General features: G+C 38.7%; 1 protein-coding gene across 1 annotated transcript in view; it reads right to left on the bottom strand.

Moving 5' to 3' along the window:
• CNTN1 (contactin 1) overlaps nucleotides 1–14,197 on the bottom strand; it is a 216,047-nt gene extending 201,850 nt beyond the window's left edge. Inside the window, exon 1 of the mRNA XM_014871147.2 lies at nucleotides 14,067–14,197. The gene's annotated coding sequence lies outside the window, so the exon portion shown is untranslated. The remainder of the gene's footprint in view (nucleotides 1–14,066) is intronic.
• Nucleotides 14,198–15,480: the final 1,283 nt, after the last annotated feature.

Here is a 15,480-nt window from a genome sequence, read left to right as displayed (position 1 = left end):
ACAGCTTTTATTTAATTTTCATTAAATCTAATTGTATAATTTACTTTCAGGTTCTTAAAAAAATAATGCTAGATTCAGAGATAATAATATGGCATTTAAAAATACAGTTTAGTGATTCCAAAAGAACCTGAACTAGATTTTTTTTAAGAATTAATGGGATTCCCACTTCACTGTAGAGTTATGAAGTATAGAATGACTCCAGAATTACTGAGCTATTCATCACATTAAATTGACAACCCCACATAGTGAAACCATCAAGTGAACACTCTGCAGCCAATATGTTCAAAGGGACGTATCAGATCCAAATGAAATATTCAGATAATTAAAAATCTAGAAATTAAATTAAAACATCACACAATGTTTCAGTCTATATCGAAGGATATATTAAATACTAAGTACCCAGGAACACCAAAAAGCATACTTTTTAACATACTTCTCTTATTCAATGGTAAATCCAACTAGCTTGCTATCTCCTCCCAACGCTCACAAGAAATTCAATTTTTTTCAGAGGTGTAAAACAGAATCTAAATTTATCTGCATTCTGAAGTATTAGAGATGCTTTTACAACTCACCAGTAATGAAATGTATTAGATCATAAGCAGTATTTTTAAAATTCTTCTTCAAATAGAGTAATTCCATTTGCAGCCAAATAAACATATGAAAAAGAGCTAGTGAAATGGCTTTTGCACACTGATAAACAATTTCATCCTGGGTCTACATATCTATCCATGGAAACTGATAGAGTACTACATGAGAAAACTCAGAGATCATCTGATGGTGATGGTGATTATAGTGATGATCATCACTACAAGTTCTGTATAATGTCAACAGTGCTTGAAAGAATCTACACTACCTAGAATGACCTCCCAGCAACTAAGACAGTGGGATAAGGGAATCGTCTTAGGAGAGGGTTTGGATATTGTTCAGGCATATAGAAATGGAATATATGGGGATAATTTTATGTAGTAAAATTAGTTGATAGAGCAATATTGAATAGCATTGACAGAACAATAATTGTAGTACTCTTTAACACTTACAGGTCAGATCTTTTCATCTTACCTGCAGTGAACAAATAGTACGTTGAAAGTACTGCCCAATTAATAGCAACTAAAAAGCTGAATAAATCAACATTTCTGTGGACAATATAAGATGTTAGGTAAATTACTTCTCATCTTCAAAGTTGTCTGCAGACGAAGCTCATTAAAAACAGTTTTATGCCAGTGCCACTCCCTTGATGTCAGCTAAATTATTCCCAATGCATACTTGCACATGTGTGATTAATGTCAGACCTAAGAACCAGCTAATAACAGTGAAAATCCATAAACTTTCTTCTGTTTCTTTCTAAGAAGCACAAAAATTGCAGAGGGTGCAATGTAACTTAAATTACAGTAAACTACTAGATTCAGCTTCTTTCCATTTTTAGCATCAACTGGAAGTTTCACAGTAACACAGACTTCAAAGGCAGAAATTCAAAATATAAAAGTTCGGTAAAAGGGAAAAAATAATTAATACTGGTGATTGAGAAAGGAGAAGAACAATCTTAAAATCTAAAAAAAGACGACCGCTTCTGCAGAAATAGTTCACTTGTTATAATAAATATATTTGTGTTGGAATTCCATAAAAAGGTTAGATAAAATTGTCATGAAATGCATTTGATGTGACACATTTTTTGGTTAGTATTTTTATAACAATTGGAAAGTGGAATTGAACTTGATCGCAATGGAACAAATAACAAAACATTCTTTACAGAAGTAAATTAGAACACAAAAATTAAATTGAAAATTCAAACTGATTACAGTTCCATTCCAAATATAATAAGAAGCCTGAAAGAAAATTGAAAAAAGTGTTTCACAGGTCAGTGACATCTCATTGCAGTTTTTCAATAAAGTATTGGTTGTATAAGGGTTGTGTTGTCATAAAAAACCTGTTGCTGAGAATTTCTCTAAATGGACTCAGTAGAAAAGAGCAAACTAGAAGGAGAACCGTATGTGCTGAGGTGTCTATCAAACACTAACAGGCTATGATGATTTGTTGTGCTGCTGCCTTCCCAAGACATGGAAGAAGACCCAGGGTCTGTGGCAGGTGTGTAAGTCCCCAGGCCGTGTCAGTGCCCATCCCAGGTGGCAGCTGCATAACCTGAGGGACATCAGGTCTGTGTGTGCTGCTGGGGGAACAGCAAGGGACCCTGTCACATCTGCCCAGGAGTCACTGCCACCAGTCCAGCTCCCCTGGGGAGCCAACAGCCAGCTGGGACCACTGGGAGTGACTGTGTGTGTGACAGAGTCTGTGTGTGACAGTCTGTGTGTGTGCCACGGACTGTATGTGACAATGTCTGTGTGCCAGGGTCTGTGTGACAGGGTATGTGTGTGACAGTCTATATGTGTGAAAAGGGACTGTGTGACAGGTCTCTGTGACAGGGTGTGCCTGCGGGGGTGGGACCATGCCCCATGCAAGTACCTACTTCTAATAACAGTCTTACTCTATTCATAGTAAAGCTTAATTGATAGAAGTTGCTCTAATACATTTTCACTGGAATCTGTCTCTCTCTGACTCACTCCCTTATCAGGGAAAGGAGAATTTACAAGCATATTTGGATGCTCTAAACGAGATCAGGACTTAATCTCCTGCATACCCTTATGTTGTATTGCACTGTCACGGTTCTGTGTTGCACTGTTAGAACCATAACAGTGTAATACAATACCCTTACATGCATTACAAAGTATTTTGTCAACATGTAATTTTGTTCTTTATACAACTCGTCTCTGAAAATGTACTCAAATAAATGGTTTTTTTTCACACTTTCATTACAAGTACTACAAACTCCAAGACATGATCAGCTCAGATCTCATATGTGATGCATGAAGAGACTCCACTAGCCTCACAGAATGTGAGATTTCTCTGAATTCTGTAATTGTGGCTTTAAGTGATTTGTACCCATACACAATGCCACAATCTCCAATAACTGTTCAAAGTAAAATATACTTTTAAGTATGTCTCAACAGTAATATCCCACAAAACAACTCACTATTAATTTCACTGTTGCTCCATTAAAAAACACACAAAGAAAAAAATCCCAACTAACCAAAAAATGAAAGAAAAATTAAGTAGTAAAGAATCTTATTTTGAGATACACAGTATAGAAATCTGATTTTTCATGAGAGGGAAAGGAGACATTTTTTGTATAACTTCCGACTGACAACTTTTTTCTTCCTTGTACAGCAGTATCTTTTGCCACTGACTTCACACAGGTACCCCTGAACTTTTTCTCAATTAGCATCTTCTTCAATTTCCAAACATTCTTAAACTGGTTTTTAAAAATATAGGTGAGACTGAGCTGCTGGCTCTTAGTGACACAAGTAATTCAGAGAGCAAGTACTTTTTCCTCATGCTGCCCACATGTACGCCCTTTTTCTTTGCAAAAATTTAATAATGACTGATTTTCTCTGGAAAAGAGAAAGAATTTGTCTTAGAAAGCTTGTATTGTAACATAAGACAAGGAGGCAATTTCCTTATTCAATGCCAATTACCAAGCTGTGAAACTTACAGCTCTCGCTGGGAGCCAGCACCTGCCAACTGTCACTAGACCAACAGAGAGAAAAGAGACACAGTAATGTTTTCATACACTTCTGCAGCCAGAATTAACAAAACAAAACAAAATAATTTTTAAAAATCTAACCAAAACACTATTTGCAAATGTCTGTAAAATGGTAAGAGAGTTTTTCTAAAAGTCTGCAATAAATATTTCTGCTTTTATATCCCACTGCGCTGAGAAAACACCGTCAGCAAATTTACGAGCAGCCTTAATCCAGAGTAGGGCAAAATCAGACTACTTGTTTTAAATTGTTGATGTGAATTTAAACTCATGCAAACAACTTCAGACTGAAGAACAGAACAAGCTAGGCAAATTAAGAAATGTGCGTTTGCCCTTGTTAGCTACTGCCTCCTCTGACCCAGCTTCTCATCACTCCCTAGCCTGAGATGTGAGATTACATATACCTAAATTCTCAGGCCATCAAGAGAACTTCCAGGGAAGATGAAAGAACAATCCAGGATTAAAGCCTGGTTTCCAAGTTTAAATGAGCCATGAACTCGGAGACAAGCATGAGTACAAACAATGTATCAAACTGATATAACCAGCAACAGAAAATTTTGCTATTTTTCAGGAAGACTAAGTTTTAAAATATCACCCAAATGCACACACTGGCTTCTTTTTCATATGTACTAAACAAACTCCCAGGTAAAGATCTCATAGAATAGGAATAATGTGATCAGAATCAATAAAATTACCCTGTATACTAAGAGACATAAACCCACAAAAATAAATATCCTTTTTACATAAGTGCTTAGCAACATCCTGAAGGATTGTTTAGAGGAAGCACAAGTGTCTGTGTTCCATGAAGTTACTCCCAACACCTAAATATTGATACTCTATACAATGGTAAACATCTTCAACTAGAGAGAGCTCAGTTCAACCCCAAATTTGAACCTGGATGATAAAGGTTAGAGGATTAATGTTAACAGCTAACAGAAAGTCCTCTCATTTAAATTCGCCTATTTTTAACTCTGAAGTTTGTGTTCTGACAAAACTTTCAGATGAAGAAGATCAACTGACAAGCAAAAAATACTGAGAATGTGTATTTAACAACTGATTCTCCCAGAACAGGCAAGAATTAGCCCCTGGATTCTTTGGAATGATTACCTATATTTTATGAAGCTGAACTGAAATTTCCCTGCTGATACATCAATGTTTCAAAAATTTAATTTAGTAGCTAAACATATAACCATATTTCCTTTTTAATTATTTTATTATCTTAGATTATAATAGATCCAAGATAAATGCCAAATAACTGCCCTTTGGCTGCTTGCACACCCCATTAAATAGCACAGTATCTAGCCAGTACCCACACAATAGATGTTTTACCTTTTTGGAAAGGCACTTGGTACTTACAAAAAAAAAATTTAATACCTCCTTAAGCATGAACGTCTTTGAAAAATATGCCAAGAATACCCTAAATGTTTGGAGTACTTTAGTTTAGACAGTCACAAACAAGTATCAAAACTGTTCTACTTAGAAGGGTGCTAACGTTAACAAGCAGCTGTCTAGAGACAGGTACTCAACTGCTAGAATAAAAATTGCATATTTTTACATATATTTTTATATCTTTTTTGCAAGGTGCTTTATATCCTTCACTGTCCTTATTTTAATCCAGTTTTCCTTCAGGTTGGTCTGGAAAGAATAACTGAAAACTGATTATTTCTGTTACATAAAATATGTAGGTACAGAACAGTAAATTCTGGCCTGTTTTCACTGTTTTACGTGGTGTACTACAAATTTTTTGACTGTGGCAAAAAAAACACATATATTCCTTTCACACTCTCCCTTCTTCTCTTGACACTTGTACCATACCAGACTGTTTGATATTTGTTGGGTTTGGGGGGGTTTGCTGATGCTTTTTAAAAACAAAAAACCACACAACACACACACAGGAAAACTTAGTGACTATTTGCAAGCTTTATCTAATCACTGTCAGTTTAAATACTATGTTAGCAACACTGCCAAGGATAAGATCAGCTAAAAATATTTAGTAGGTCACAAAAGCCTGCTACATTAATGTAAACAAACTGAGGTAATACATAAGTATATGGTAATGCACTGAAGTATATTTCCTTCAGAGTTGTCCTAGTTAAAAAAAGGAGCTACCCTGTGCTTCCTTTCAGTACTTCCAGTCCTTTCAGTTCCTTTCATAGGCAAAGTCTGGATTATATGAAGATACTGTAACTTCAGATACAAACATCACATTTGACTGGAGTTAACCCTTCTGAAGAAAAAAAAAAGCCTTTTTATCTTTAGAATGCTTCAAATAAGATCTCATAGAAATGAGACAAAACAGGTTTTATGGTTCAGCCACATTTAAGACTGGGTCAGCTGGTTTGTAGAGAACCCACAGAATGTATTAGTATAAAAGAATGTGAGCGGAAGTGGCAACAGCTGTGCTTTATTACAAACCTGAGGCTGTTTTAACTACAAAAACTTCCTTTATGCCTTTAGGTTTCTGTAGCAGTCTCTGCCATTCTGAGCAGCAGATAAAGTCCTCATTTTAATAACAACAAATTACTTGGTTTAATCAAATTTGCTTTTTTCTGTGTTTCACCTATATAGTTAAGTGAAAATTAACCCTTTTTCTCAAATATACCACTTTCCTTTATGCTCCAAAATCATATTTTGGAATCACCCAGCCTAATAAGAAATTAACCAAAAAATTGCTGGTAATAAAAATGCAATCATGTCTTTTTTACTCACTCCTTTAGTTATCTCAAGTATTCTTAGCTAATAAAAAACAGATCACCATCACTTAAAAACAAAAAACTACTTAATATTTGAAAACAATTATCTACTCTACTAACCCAGAGGGAGAATTCATATTGTTCTTGCTCCTGTTTCATAGTCAATATGAAATTTCCAAGAAGAAACATGAAGAAATACTTCAGTCCAAGAAATTCCTTGAGTAATGACCCATTTTTTGCACAGAAGATCCACGAAAGAATAAGAAGCATCATCTACCAAGTAAATGTACTTGTTCATTTCAGTAATACAATGCAATTAAGTCAAAGTAGTTTTTACACTGACATTTTAATAATGGAATTAGCCACTTCTGAACTCAGTTCTTCAAAATCATCCTACTTGTAATTATCAACTTCTTTTCCCTTTTGTTTTTGGGAGTATTTAATAGAGGTAACTTTCTTCTTCAGTTCACCATCTTCAAACAAATAGGAGTGCATGGGGGGGAAAGACCTTGTATGCAGATATGTTTGAGTATATGAATATAAGTTAATGTAATAGTGACTGGATGAGGTCAATGTATCAAATAAGACAGTTAAGTATTTTTTCCATTAAGAAATTTATTTTAATGATTTTAATTATTATAAAAAGACAAGAATTATCAGGTAAATTGCTTGTGATAGGAATTACCATATACATGCATTTTTCAGTTAATGCATTAATAAAGTTTGCAAAACTCTACTTTTGAATGGGGCAGATCAACACCAAGAAATGAAAGAGGCAATGAACTATTATGATGAGGCAAAGGAATTAAGATCTTACTCAGCATTCCCTGAAAACTGACAATAAACCTTTACTCCTACACTGACTAAAAAGAAACCCCAACTAAATAAAGAACCCACAGCCAAAGTATCCGAAGAATCCATCTAACAAGGCCTGATGCAAAACTGAAACAGAAAATGTTTAAACAACAAAGTGTATCATCCCAGATGTTCAGAATGGAAGTCAGCATTGGCACTGTTCCAATAGTTGCCCTTCAATAGTTTTGTTTGGGGTTTTTTTGCTTGTTTTACAGTACTTGCAGAGTACTTATGTCAAGAAAGAAATTAACGCAATCAAAACCAAAATCATATATGATTTTTCAAGTGCAGTAAGTGCTGAACTTCTACCTTTATTTCAAAAATAGCCTATTACAGTCAAGTTGTAGACTAATTCTGCCATTGTGATGGCCTGTTTATGCATTTCTCAGGGATATGGATACCTCTAGTCTAAGTGGCAGAACTAGATACGTCTTCAAAATATGTTAAAAATTTTTGAAAAATTGCAGATTCAGGAAAAGTCAGATGGAAAAGGTACAGTAAAAATACAGAGCAAAGAGAGTTCAGGAAGTGACAACAAGAAGGCGAAAAAAGGAGTATTTCAGAACGCCTGGCTTCCCAAGATCTATTTCAACAGCAGCTGGTCTGTCTGAGAGTTCCTTTATCATGAAAATCTGAAGTGGAAACTGTTCAATATTCCAAAGTTCATTTTTATAAAAGAAGTAAACTGTAGACTGCTGATGAAAGGGAAGCTGGGCTTCTGGCAATAGTACAAAAGAGAAATGACCTTACTCTTCAGAAGAAGCCATTCAGAAAAACAAAAAAAGTATTATTTCTAGCTGCTCTTTCTCATTTATCTTAATTATTTTCTTTTTGCTTTACTCAAAAATGATCATAGTGAAAAAATGCAATGCTTTCTCTAAAGTACTACTAGCAAAGAGTTCACACTTGTAGAAAAAGCAAGCCTTATCAACAGGTATGTTATCCCTTTAGGCACTTTTACAAGTTTGCTAACAATACTCGGTAAAGGAAAGTACAGTCTTGCTCTACAACATACACATATTTTTAACTTTATTTAAGGTCTAATCAGTGAATAGTTGGCAGGACAACTGATTGCCTTTATCAAAACAAAGATTTATTCCAAGTTTCAAAGAAAGCAATCTACTTGGAAATACAGGTATCTAAAAGAACGTCTTCATCAGGAAATGTCTGAGGTATATGACTGCTTCTCTTTTCTCACAGAAGAAAAAAAATTGCTTTATTTCTCCTAAGCTCTGATGAATCTTAAACATGAAAAGCCTCAAGAAAAGACAGTGAAAAACAAAACTATATGTGAAAGGTTAATTTATGGTATTCATCGAGACAGCTTTCAAAGTTACATATTCATCACTGCATCACATATTAATTGAATTGTAAGTAGGCACTAAAGAAAAACACATCAGTGCTTTTACAGTACACAACAATTTAAAATTACATGGATTTCTGTTCTGATGGTGGAAAATACAAAATTTCCCATCTCACTGAAGCTGAACCAGTCACTCTTCTGTTGTCCCATCTCTCTGGTTAAGAGAAGGCACTAAGTTATCTCCCCATTCAGTAAGCACCAATCACTCCTAGAAAGATTAGCTCTGTAACTAGGAACAACATTGAGACAACATGAACAGCCTGTTCCACTTAGCTGCATCAGTGTTTGGTTTAAATATTTACATTCAGATTTTGAGTATGAGATTTTGTTATGAAAAACTATAATTTTCATAAAGAATAGCTGTATTAATAGAAAAAATTCTTTTTTCTTATGAACTTGAAGAACTACAACTTGTTACACCATGAGTGTTAACTGATGAAGCTACTGAATCCTGCTGCAATCTCCCTGAAAACAAACCTATAATAAAACATCAGGCCTAACTAATCCACAGCAAATCAGTAGTGCATTTAAATACACTTACCAATAGAAACTGTAAAGGGAATTCAGTCTGTAACATTATTTCATTCACAAGTTGAATATTTTGTCTGTTGGCACAGCTGTCCTTTCCCTTTCAGAAAGTACAGTTCAGACTGTATGCTGACTTCCTCCCCCCACTTCCCGAGAATTACAGAATAACTTCATAGGAAATTTTGTAAGAGAAGTCAGAATAAGGGATGTCATAGGATAATTCATATTGTAAGGGACGTCAGGAGGTTTGCAGCCCGACTTCCTGCTGAAAGGTAAGACATTTGGTAAGGTTAATACGGGCTTTATTTTTTCAGTCTTGAAAGCTTTCAAGGAGAAATGGCACAACTTCTTTGAGTAACCTGTTCCAATGCTCAACTGAACATATAAACACCTCTCTTTGATTTTTACAAACAAATTAAATTTAGCAGCTGGTAAGCTTAAGTGCACTACTCATATTTTATGAAAAAGAAAACAAATTTCATTCAAATCTAATGCAGCAGTAAATTCAAGTCTATGTCTAACAACTCTGAGTACTGGCTTGACTAGGAATCACTAATAGTAACACTTCTGTTCAATTCTTGCTGAACTGGAGAAAATTGAATTGTCTATGGTACAACAGGATGCCTCCAATAAAGCTATAAAAAGATCACTCTGACGAAATCCTGATCTCTGTGCTCCAAGCTAACTCATTTGCATGGGACCAACATATAATCTGTCCACTATGTGTCAATTATGAAAACATTATGTAAATAAAAGCAAAGAACTTGTCAAATATGTATATTTCTATTTCTTCATTTTAACATACTGTATCATATTAATTACTCTGCCTGTAGTGCTAACCATAGCTCAACCATGTCCCTTATTTCAGACACAAGAGCTACTAAGTTATTGCAAATGCTATTTTACCACGTCCAAGACTACCTTATGTAAACAAAACCACTATGGTGCAGTGGCAACTCCACCAGTTTTATCCAAATCTCAATTCAGTGAGATGCTTATATCATCTTTTTGTAAGTATTTGTCTCAAGAAGTTGTAACAAATCCTTGAGATGAAATTAAAGAAATTAGTATGAATACAAACAAAACCCAAATCATCCATTATTTTATTTGCCAGCACAGAACCCTGCAAAACTGAGCTGAGTTAAGCAAAAATACAGGATATGCTACAGTCAGAACTGCTGATTTCTCTGCATAACTAGGACTATTGAGGTTGCTCAGCATTTCTGTAGTTTACTACTACTTACAATTTTGCCTAAGTGTCCTGTGTGTCCTTGCTTTCTGCCAATGCATATAAAACCTATACTTACATGCCACATCGAAAAATCGAATAATTCCTTTTTTAAAAAGGAACAATGGAGGAAAACAATATTTTTTCTTCAAAAATGTTTGTGACTATGACTTGAAGTCATCAGCATAGACAGGCTTCGAGTTAATGCTATGCTCTTTCATTTATCTCTGAAACTGTAGCGAAGACCAACTCTAAGACGAAAGTACTGTGTTATTTCAGTGGAGAAGAACAAAAGCCACCTTACAGTCTCTGAAGAGGAATAAAAATTGAGACCAATGTCTGCTAAAAGCACAGAAGAAGTGACTAGAGACTGCAGAAAGGAAGTCTCCTTTCTTTCAGACTGGGCTGACATAGCAAATCAGGATGGGGAGGCTCCAAGGAATAAAGGAAAGTAAATGGAAGGAAAGCTGACAGGAAAAAAGCAAGGAGACAGAACTGGGTGAGATACAGAACCAAAATCTGGAATGGTCAAGACCAGGAATAGCTAAAACACTAAGACTGAGACTGACTACAGGACGATAAAAGTGCTGTCAACAGGATATATATATATATAAACGATGAAGTGAAAAGGACTGTGCTTGCAGAATTCTAGCAAAAGAACCCTCATGCACTACAATATATTTAAAGCCAATAGTACAAAGGACTTCATTTTCCACTACCTGAGCAAATGCACTACAAGTTACACCATTCAGTTTTACCACTGCTGTACTTAAAAGGGACTGCACTCTTATAATATCACTCATGATGATAAAAGGTCAGGAGCTTTTTGCAAAGGATTACACTTTTCCACTTCTCTTTGTAACTAACCACTGCAGGTCCAATACTGTACAATAGGAAATTTACTTGGAAAATTGAAATTTTTCTGCATTTTCTTGATTTATTGTTTGTTCACTTGTTTGGTTTTTTTAATTCGCTAAAATTTAATTTTCTAGATTTTAAGGACATTTATGGGACCTATATGCACATTTTACTTCCCAAACAACACAAAAGAACATTAAGGTTACTAAATCAAGCACTCAAAAGGTGCAAAATGACAAACTTTTGTCTGTGCAATCATAATTAACTTCCTTTGAGTGTGTTTGGCTTTTTACCATACTTAAAAAACCTTGTGCTTCTTATTCAAAGTTACCTTGCCACTGAAGATGATATAGAACTTAAGGCAGGTAGGACTCTTTTTTTTATTTACTGAAGAACTGAGCTTGCACAAAGAAAAAGAGACAGCGGCTCTGCAATATGCCACAAAGAATTTAATGGCTAACATTCTCTCTATTGTAGTGTCCCCCATTCTCCTTAGTGATATGCAGCAAACCATTCAACCTAAAACTTCTGTAGTTTGTAATTAACTGTAAATTCCTCTTTTTGCCCATTTACTCTGCAGATACACTCACAGGGCTGTTACAAACAGCAGTAACACGTATAACTTGAATAAACATATTTACAAGAATTGTAGAAATTTCAAACTGGACACCAAAAATGAGTGAATACTTTTCACCTAACCCTCTTTGTGCCTTTCTTCACCATCTGTAGAAGTGTTGTCTCACCTTAAGTAGTGTTTGATAAACTACTGGTACTTTGTGGGGCATTCTGATCACATAATGATAAGCACTCTAGCAAAGCTCATAGAGATGTTATAAGTTCTGTCTTCAAAGCAGAGCTGAGTAACACTGAATAAATAAATCATGGGCTCACACAACGATCAATGAAAAATACTGAATTCTCTTAAGTGAGCTCAATCTATCCCATGCAGTGAAAGACAGGATTCCTGTGGAAAAAAAAAATAGTATGTGATCATGTAATTAAGACTGTATCAGAAGTACATGTTTAAAAAGGAACTTAAAACCTCTTTGTTCCACAACCTTAATAATGTGGGATTTCTCTACAAAAGTTATTTAAGATACTCAATTTAAAATTCTATAAAATCAAGTAGGTTCATGCATTACCACAAAGTTTTGTTGAGGTTGCATTACTTTTTAGCACCTTTCAAAAGTGAAACTGGATATCACTTGCTGGTTTAGAACAGCATTGTGGATAATACAAATATGGACCAGGACAGAAGAGTTTTGCTTAGGTTTTTTCGCTTTTTGCAAAATTTAAAGACAGAAAAGTTGTTTGTTTGTTTTGTTTTTTTTTAATAATGTCAACTATCACCAAAGACAAAAACAAAACAACTCATAACATGTAACAAATAACACATATTTGGATGTAATCGACCAAACAAAAGATTCATACTACCAATAGTTTTCAGAAACATTAAGGTGAGCTCATATTAAAGAAATTTTGGTGCATTATCATTTATACAAGATGAGCCAAAGATCACCCTTCCACAGAGAACTATACAGTATTTGTACTACAAGGACATTTAGAAGTTACTAACGGTAGACGAAAAAAACTGAGAATTTTTATAACTTCAAATTATTTCAGAAAGCTTTCCCCTGTCTTATGTAATTTCTAGGCCTGTGGTCATGGTTTTTACTGGTTTACAAGTAATTCTACACAAAAGAATTAAACTAAATATTATACTTGTTAATACCTTCTTTGATACAGCCACCTCAGCACAGGTGGCAGCATTTTAAAGACGTATTTTCCCCTACTAATAATTACATAATGGCTTATTTTTAAAACGTTAACAAACCCTTTTTTATGTGTTTTACTATAACGGTATTATAATATTGTTATATAACTATGACTATGCTAGAATACAACACTCGAAAACATTCGCAGCTCGGAGGCCACAGTTTACTTTCATTATTAAATGGAGCATAGTTGATTAACTGCATAGATAATCTGCCGTGGATTTCATAAGCAGAATTAAACAGCGCTTCACAGAGCAGCTGCAGTTCCTGAAGAGCCGCTCAGCGAGGTGCAGCTCAGGCGCGGCACCCTCGGGCAGCCTCAGCTTTTCCAGGTGCCTTTAGCGGAGCTCAGCAATGGCATTTCTGCCCTCACCAGCAGGTTACTATAGCCGCTCCGAATTACTGACATTTACGGAAACGCGGCACTGAAAAAAGGCATAATTGGCATTTCACAAGGAGAAAACAAAGTGAAACGTTATTATTTTTATTACAAGAAGGTAGACTGTAAAAAAAAAACCAAAAAACCCAAACCCACTCTTTTTAGCCCGTCACCACTAAACACACCCAAAACGCAGATAGATCAGCGTACGGCGCAAGGCATATAGACCGTGGTGCTGAAATGATGCGCTAGAAGACCACGGCACGGACGGGTTTTTACACACGCTGCCAAAATCCATACGTGCGCTGTGGGAAACGGAGAGAAACCGCGCACGAGGCTTCCCCTGCGGCAGCATCCCGGTCCCTCGCTAGCCAGCATCCGCCCGCCAGCCACCATCGCCACTTTCGGCAGACCGGGGTGCCGAGTAATTCCGTGCCCAGCGGGCAGGCGCCCTGGGAGAGGGCGGCTTCCCCCTGCCCGCGCCGCTTCCCGTGCCGGGTAAGGGCCGCCGCCCCCGGCCGCCGCGAGGGAACGGGCTCTACCCCGGGCCGTGGCGGGGCTCTGGGCTACCCCGCCGCCCCGCACCTGCCCCACCTGCCCGTGCTTCCCCGGCCGCACCGGTAAACTTGGGACTCCCCGCCGCTGAGGGGACGCACCCGGGGCGATGCCCGCTCCCCAGGACCGCGCGGTGCCGGTGGCCACGCGCCGCTCCCTCACTGCCGCTCTAACGCGGGACCCCGCTGCGCTGCCCGGGCGGGGGGTGCCCGCACCCGAGCCAGCCCTGCCCTGCCTTACCTGCGCAGTGCCGCCGCACGGCCGGGCTGTCACCCCGCGCCGTCTCCACCTCCGCTGCGCGCCGGGCACGTCTCGGACGGCCCTGCCCGGACGGCGCGGTTCGGCGCGTCCTTGCCCGGCTCGGCTGGGCTGACAGCCGCCCGCGCGCCCCCGCCCCGGCCGCGCGCGGGGCCGCCGAGGCCGAGCGGGGCCGAGCGGGGCGCGGGGAACGGCGGCGGCTGATTGGACGGGGGTGATGTCACTCGTGCGCGCGCGAGCGAGCGGGAGCGCGCGCGAGCGGGGCGGTGAGGCAGAGCGGGGAGAGGTGAAGGCAGAGCGGGGAGCGAGCGGGAATGGGTGCTCGTGTCCTCTGTTCCCGAGGTGCGGGAGGAAGCCGTGATGGAAGTAGTGTGGTGAAAGCGGGGTGAGAAGTGCCGTGGGGCGGAGGCGCGCACCGGCCGGCAGCCCTGGCTGCGGTGGGCGGGATGAGAGGGGCCTCTGCAGAGCGGGAGGGGCGAAGGTGAGCAGGGCCGGGGCCGAACGGGGCTCAGCATCGCCCCGTCCGCGCCCGTGCCGCTGTCCGTGACACATGGCTGCGGGTGGAACAGCACCCCACGCTGACCAGAGAGCTTGTGCGGCAGCGGCTGCTGCTCTCCCAGAGACACACTCACATGGCCACAGGCACAGACACCGACTGATTCAGCGTGCGCGCTGCACATGCCCAAAGGGCGGGTGAAGCCCAAGTTAAGCTGCTGCCCCTACCCCCGAGCGTGGCTGCGCCGGCATCCACGGACCGCAGAAAAACACATGCTGGAGGTGGATGGACCTCCAGGGTGCAGCTGCGCAAGAGTCGTGATGCTCGAGACCTCCGAGGGACGTGCTCGGCAAGGCCAGGTTCAAACTTTCAATCCCTACCCTCCTCACAAACTAGGAGAATGATTTTGAAATGACACGGTTTATCTTCAGCCTCAATTTATTTTCTGAACCTCTCATCTTCTATGTACGACCATATTTCTTAATTCTTTTTCATTACCACAAAAACTAGTTATTTATTTTTAAAGCATCTACTTGTCCCTTGAGCCCAAGTCTTATGGTATTTTCGACATTATAAATTGCTGAAGTCAAAACTCCCAGAGGGGAAAAAAAAGGCAAATATGGAGCTTGCTGCATACCCCCTTGTAGAAAGCGAACAAGTCCAAAGAAGTGGAGACATGATCCACTGAGGAGTTGTGAGCTGCCAAATTTGTGACGACTGCTGCAGGAAGAACTCATGAAGGATAGAACATGAAACATACAAAATTTTGAGACATGAGTTCACCCTATATATGAAATGCAATTTTTGATGGTAACGGGCTGCTGCTGTGACACTTTATATTTACAGAGAGTGACAGATAAGACACAGTTACAGCAGGCACAGCAAAAATAACACTTGACT

This window comes from Sturnus vulgaris, chromosome 5 (assembly GCF_052056855.1).
Source record: "Sturnus vulgaris isolate bStuVul1 chromosome 5, bStuVul1.hap1, whole genome shotgun sequence".
In the NCBI taxonomy this organism is placed as follows: Eukaryota; Metazoa; Chordata; class Aves; order Passeriformes; family Sturnidae; genus Sturnus; species Sturnus vulgaris.
Note: the sequence above shows the minus strand (reverse complement) of the source record. Positions and strands in the feature narration are given on the sequence as shown.